The sequence below is a fragment of the Rattus norvegicus genome, chromosome 1 (assembly GCF_036323735.1).
Source record: "Rattus norvegicus strain BN/NHsdMcwi chromosome 1, GRCr8, whole genome shotgun sequence".
NCBI classification, from domain to species: domain Eukaryota; kingdom Metazoa; phylum Chordata; class Mammalia; order Rodentia; family Muridae; genus Rattus; species Rattus norvegicus.
In genome coordinates this window covers 99,539,102-99,545,101 of record NC_086019.1, presented here as the reverse complement: position 1 = coordinate 99,545,101, position 6,000 = coordinate 99,539,102, and the positions used below count along the sequence as shown (strand labels likewise).

Sequence of the window (6,000 nt, the reverse complement as noted above, 5' to 3'; positions counted from 1 at the left end):
GACTTCTTTTTTCTTTTTTCTTTTTTTTTTTCCGGAGCTGGGGACTGAACCCAGGGCCTTGCACTTGCTAGGCAAGCGCTCTACCACTGAGCTAAATCCCCAACCCCTTAGGAAGACTTCTGAACGTCTTGTCACGGGTCCTCTGTGGTGGTGCCTTCGCTTTGGCTTTCATTCCCTCTCGGTGACGTTCTATTTTACTTTCTTTCTTTCTTTTTTTTTTTAATGTAAATTTGAATCTGCCATGAAGACGCGGGCTCCACACAGGCAGGCACACCCTTCCGTGCTGTTTGCCCACAGTGTAGACACTTGGCAGACATGCATGAGGCTCTTGCCTGAGACGGTCGAGTGGGTGGCTGATGTTCTAGGCCCATCTTTCTGACAGCTTCTTGACTCAACCCTGGCCTATTGGAAGAAGCTCTTTTATGGTTGCTCTTTGAGGCTGGCCTAGAGTTTGCCATACCCCTGCCTCACCTCTCTGAGTGCTGAGATTACGAGTATACTGCCATACCTGGCTTCCTGTTGGAATCTTGTAGGGACAATTGTTATTTAGGGGGCTATTTTTCCCCCCATCTGCCCAGAATTGTCTAAAACAAAACAAAACAAAACAAAAAACCCAGTTGCTCAATGCTGAAGATAGAAATCAAGTCTACCATGAGTTGGTTCGGTTTTTGGCCAACTCTTTATTCTTAGTGGGATACGAATGTTTTGAATGCTGGGCCGCAATGGGGTGTGGGTGGTGCCTGCGCAGGTCTTCGATGTGCACCAGGAAAGACACTCTGCTTGTGGAGGGACGGAGGCTGCATCGCAGTATTTCTCAGGGTGCCTCATTGGCTCTGGGGCCACAGAAAGCACTGGTGATATGGAGAGAGGTCCAAGTACACCTCGATACATGCCCCGTTGAGTCTACGAATCACACACTTCTATGGGTTCAAGGCTGCAGATTTCTAGCTGGTTCCTTAAACCCCTCCTCACTTCAAGAAGCCAGGGGAGGATTCTCTGCCTCTCCTCTGTATTGGCCTGCTCTGGGGGAAATTCTGCCCACCCCCCCAGGAGCCACTTGACCGTCCACTTGTGGCTCGCCGGTGGGTAAATTCAGCATCACCTGGCAGTGTGCGAGCTAGGCACACCTCTGGGCAGAATTCCTAGGAATTGGATGAACAGGTTTGAGGTCGGAAGCCACAGTTACCTGGATCCCCATTTCTATTGTCTCGATCGGCTCACCTCTGCTTCTGTGGCTCTTTTCAGAGCTCCATGGCTTTCCTTCTCTTCTCATCCTTCAGAGAAGCCAGGGGATACTTCAGTGGTAAAAAAAAACAACCTCTGCTCCTGGCCCTACCTAAGCCTCCCCGGAACTGGTAGTAAGGACCCTACCCCACATCTGTAGGTTTAGAGACAGATTCTTACTATGTAGCTGAGGCTGATCCCCCAATTCTCCTTAGGCTCTGTACTCCTAGGCTTGTGCCTGCCTGGTCCACAAGCTCATCTCTCTTTTCTTAATGTTTCAGCCGCCAGCTTCACACACCCCTCACATACACAGCTGCCTTAGTGGAGTCCATCACTCCATCTGCTTCAAGAGCATCCCTGCCTCTCCTGTTCGGGGCCTCGCTATGCTCTGTTTCTGTTTTCTCACCTGTGACCACCCTGGGTGAGCTACCTGTGCAGCCAGGTGTCTCTTCAGTCTCTTATTTCTATGTCCCGTGGGAGACTTGCTTGCCCCTCTTTTTGTCCTTGCTTGTCTACTGTAAGGTGTGGAGTGCAATGGTCGGTCAAACTCGCTCACGCTCAGGCCCCTCTGCAGAGGTTGACTGTGTGTGTGCTTTATCCCTGACCTATCCCCAACTCTCCTGTAGTGTAGGTGAGGTTTGGGAGCACTGAAACGTAAACCTGTGACAGTCATTTGTTTAGGGCAGAGAAGCTGCTATACACCCAACCTCTTCAGTCAGGCCCCATTTTCTGTTGCCTTTGCCTCCCTTGTTTGGGTGGAGGCTGTACCAAACAGGGCTCGTGGGGAGTCTCTGCCCAGTAGCAGCCTCCCAGGTGCCCCCTCAGTGGTGGGGAAGCAGGGATCAGAGGAAGCCACATATCCGGGACAGCCTCAGGTCATACCCCAGACTAGCCCTAAAGGTATGCTCTTCTTCTGCACGCACATAGCACTGTCTTCCCTTGAGGCAGACGGAAAGATGGTGGTGCTATTTTCTTTTCTCCTTACCTGAATTCAGAAGGCATCCCTGGTCTGCTGCCGTCACCTTCCCCAACCCGAAATGGCTCTAATGACATCAGACATGGGGAGCCCCTCCTCTCTAGACAGACTCAGAAAGGCAGGAATGGAGCTAACTCAATTTCTTGTCCTATGCCTCTAGCACTGCCTTACCTGGCGGCTGCCCACTGGTGTGTCAGCTACTACCCTCTGGACAAACTTCAGATCAGTCACAGGGAGGCAACCTAGCCCCAAAGCCATGCTGGGTGTTTTCTTAATTGACGATGCAGGACCTGGCGGTTTGCTCCTATCACCTCCCCTCGTAGATTGAGAGAGACAGGGGTGTTCTGATCAATGGCTCAGTGCCGGAGGACAAACTGGTGTGGGACTTCCTTGCGAAGTCTCCCTCTCTGTGCTCTCCTGTCATGAGAATTTACAAAGCTTCTAAGTGAACAGTCCCTGGGGGAATAGCCCTAGAATTTTGCAAGTCATAAGCCGGAAGCCTGGATATAAAGTCTTAGTCTGCACAGCGCTCCAAACACCCCTCCCCAGCGTAGGGAGCCCAGAGCAAGGCAACGGTGTTGGTAAAGCCTGTGTGGCTCAGAATCTTTCAGCCTGGGCATAACTAAGGCCACACAAACTGCAACGTGAAAGGCTGGGTTGGTGTGTGCAAGTGTGTGTTGTGTGTGTGTGTGTGTGTGTGTGTGTGAGAGAGAGAGAGAGTGTGTCTGTGTGTCTCTGTGTGTGTGTCTGTATGTGTGTCTGTGTGTCTGTGTGTCTGTGTGTGTATGAGTGTGTGTGTATGTCTGTATGTGTGTGTTCGTGTGTGTATGTGTGTCTGTGTATCTCTGTGTGTGTCTGTATGTGTGTATGAGTGTGTGTGTGTCTGTATGTGTGTGTGAATGTGTGTATGAGTGTGTGTGTGTCTGTGTGTGCGTGAGTGTGTGAGAGTGTGTGTGTCTGTGTGTGCGTGAGTGTGTCTATGTGTGTCTGTGTGTATGTCTGTGTCTGTTGTGTGTGTCTGTGTGTGTGAGTGTGTGTGTGTGTGGCATAGCTGCATGTGTGTGCACGTGGAAGCCAGAAGTCAAGGTCTCTCACTGCGAGCTGAGGCTCACTCACTATGCTAGGCTAGTTGAGTCCCAGGGAGCCTCTTGTCTACACATCCCTAGCACTAGGATTATATATCTTGTGCAGCACCGCATCTTGTTTTTAAACATGGGTGCTGGGAATTAAACTCAGGTCCTTAGGTTTGTGGGGCAAGGTATTTGAACAACTGAGCCATCGTTCCAAACCTGAATGCTGGGTTTTGGACAGTTAGGTTGTCATGCTTAATGACAGAGAGAAAGAAAGCACAGAGGAATCTGGGCGATGGCTCCTTGTTATGGGTAGCTTGGACAGAAGATCTCATCTCAAGACAAGCAGATAGAAACGTGTGTGCGGAAGCAGGTCATAGTGGCGGTGTCTCTAATACTTTTTTTTTCCGGAGCTGGGAACTGAACCCAGGGCCTTGGGCTTGCTAGGCAAGCGCTCTACCTCTGAGCTAAATCCCCAACCATGGTGTCTCTAATACTAACACTTGGGAAGCAGAGGCAGGAGGGCATGACTTAGATGACAGTCTGGGTTTCTGTCTTGCTTTGCATCCTGTAGCTGTGGTAAAACTCTGACCAAAAGCAACTTGGAAGGGAAAGGTTCATTTCTCTTTACAGCTTAGAGTACTGAAGGGAAACCAGGGGAGGAACCTGGAAGCAGGAACTGAAGCAGAAGCCATGGAGGAATGTTGCTTATTGGCTTCCTCAACCTGCGTTTTAAATACAACCCAGGACCATCCGCCCAGGGATAGCACCATTCACAGTGAGCTGAGCCCTCTACGTCAATTATTAATCAAGAAAGTGCCCTACACACCTGCTGACAGGTCAATCCGACGGAGGCGTCTTCCCAATTGAGGATCCCTCTTCCCAGATCATCCTAGCCTGTGTCAGGTTGAGAAAAAACTAACCAGGAAAGTTACACAGGGATTCCCAGGTCAGCTTGGGATAGATAAGGAGGCCCTATCTCAAAAAACAGAGCAAATAAACCTCTGTCTCCCACAAAAGAACAACCTTACCACAATAGCTGTGTCCTCGCTGGTCTTCAATCCTGAGGAGAGGAAATGCTTTGAGCGTGCAGTCTGTGACTGTTCTCCAGTGGCCAGAAGTCAGTTAGATGGGGGTATTTGCTTGTGACACTCCAAACATCTGAGCCTTTTGGGCCAAAGCTGTCGCTTCTGTCCTTCTGAATCTGTCTGCGGTCTTTGTTTGTAGAGCAGTACCCTCAGACCATGGGGATCTCTCCTTTAATCGTAACCTGTAACCCCAGGCTGAGTGAGAGTGAGTAACCTCCACCTACCATGAGAGGACCTTTCCGATTCCAGAAGATGGTAGCTAGGGTGTCATAGAAGAGAGTGGGCTGGGGACCACAGGTCACCTCGAGTCCTCAGCCGGTGGCTTTGGAGCCTCTGAGGGTGAGCATCGTAGCTGGCTGGCTGGGCCGTGTCTCAGGAACCGAAAGCATTCTGGCATCAGCTGGATGGGGACTAAACGCATTTGCGATGCAGAGTAAGAAACTTAGGGAGCTAACTGGGCTACTGTTCTGGGCTTGGCTCAGCAGAGATGATGGATGGCCAAACATGGCATCCTTAAGTTTCACTGGGGCACAATCCTGTCAGGGACTCAACGAATACTATCTCTTCCTCTGTCACCAAACAGACTTGGCCACTTGAAATGTGCGCAGGAGGTTGGTCTGCTGTAGGGAGCAGCACAGAGAGAGGCGAGAAGAGCCTTCTGAGTTCCCCTGTGTTAAGGATGCCAAGGAGGAGCAAGGAGGGAGGCTTCTCTGCTCTATTTCTTCCCCTGTCCTCTCTGGAGAAGAGATGGCTAGCGGCCCTACCTCCCCCTCTTCTGCAGGTGGCGTCCTCCCCCCCCTCGAAAACAAGCTGAGCAGATTTGGCTCCCCACTGCAAAGGTCACACGAGCTCCTGTTTGGCAAATTGCTCCAAGAATTGGGGCACTGGGGCTAGCCAGCGTGCTTGGCTTCCAAAAAGCCCAGCTAGTTGCCCCCCCAGATGTTTGTGTGTCTTCTTGAAGAGCATTTGTCATTTTAAATTTCTAACAGGTCTTATTTTTACAGTTCCCGAAGGCCACGGCTTTAAGAGCATCCTACACACCAAGACGAAACTCCGTGGCTTTAAGACTTGCCTGGTAAGGACCACCATTACTTTGTTGCTTTTGTTGAAAGGTAGTGGGGGCGGGGAGGGGTGTCTTTCTATGAGTCTGGGAAAATACAGGCTGCCTTTTCTCAGGGAGGGGATTGTCACAGGTTTCTGTGCAAAGACAGAATCCTTACGTGAACTCCCCTATATTCGGATGGTTGCGATGGACTTTGGAAGGTGACCTGGGATTCAGGTCTTCTGGGTGGGATGAACTTGTATTCAGCGGTTATGGCCCCTGATGCCCGAGTGGAGCCACCAGTCGAACTGACCCTATGAGGCATCTGAACTGTGGTGATTTGGGACTAACGAGCTGGGGTCGCTGGAAGCCAAGTGACCCTTTGTGCGTACCACCTGTAGTCACTTTCCCTGACACTCCTATGCGATTCCGTGGGCTGGCCTAAAGTTGGGGGACATCTGTCCCAGAGAAATGTCACCCCTGTCATCCCTGCCCCAAGATGTCAAGCTCAGGACAGGAGTGGTTTTCCCTACACAGAAACTCCTAGAAACTTGTTTAGTACAGAAGAATGTTGCAGGCCCATGATTCTTGTGCTGGCCC

The 6,000-nt window shown here is 50.8% G+C and overlaps 1 protein-coding gene across 14 annotated transcripts in view; it reads left to right on the top strand.

Annotated features, from left to right (window-relative positions):
- Zfp536 (zinc finger protein 536) overlaps window positions 1-6,000 on the top strand; it is a 463,247-nt gene that overhangs the window by 55,278 nt on the left and 401,969 nt on the right. For all 14 annotated transcript variants that reach the window (XM_063283757.1, XM_008759270.4, XM_063283740.1 and 11 more), the window contains exon 2: window positions 5,363-5,433. The gene's annotated coding sequence lies outside the window, so the exon portion shown is untranslated. The remainder of the gene's footprint in view (window positions 1-5,362; window positions 5,434-6,000) is intronic.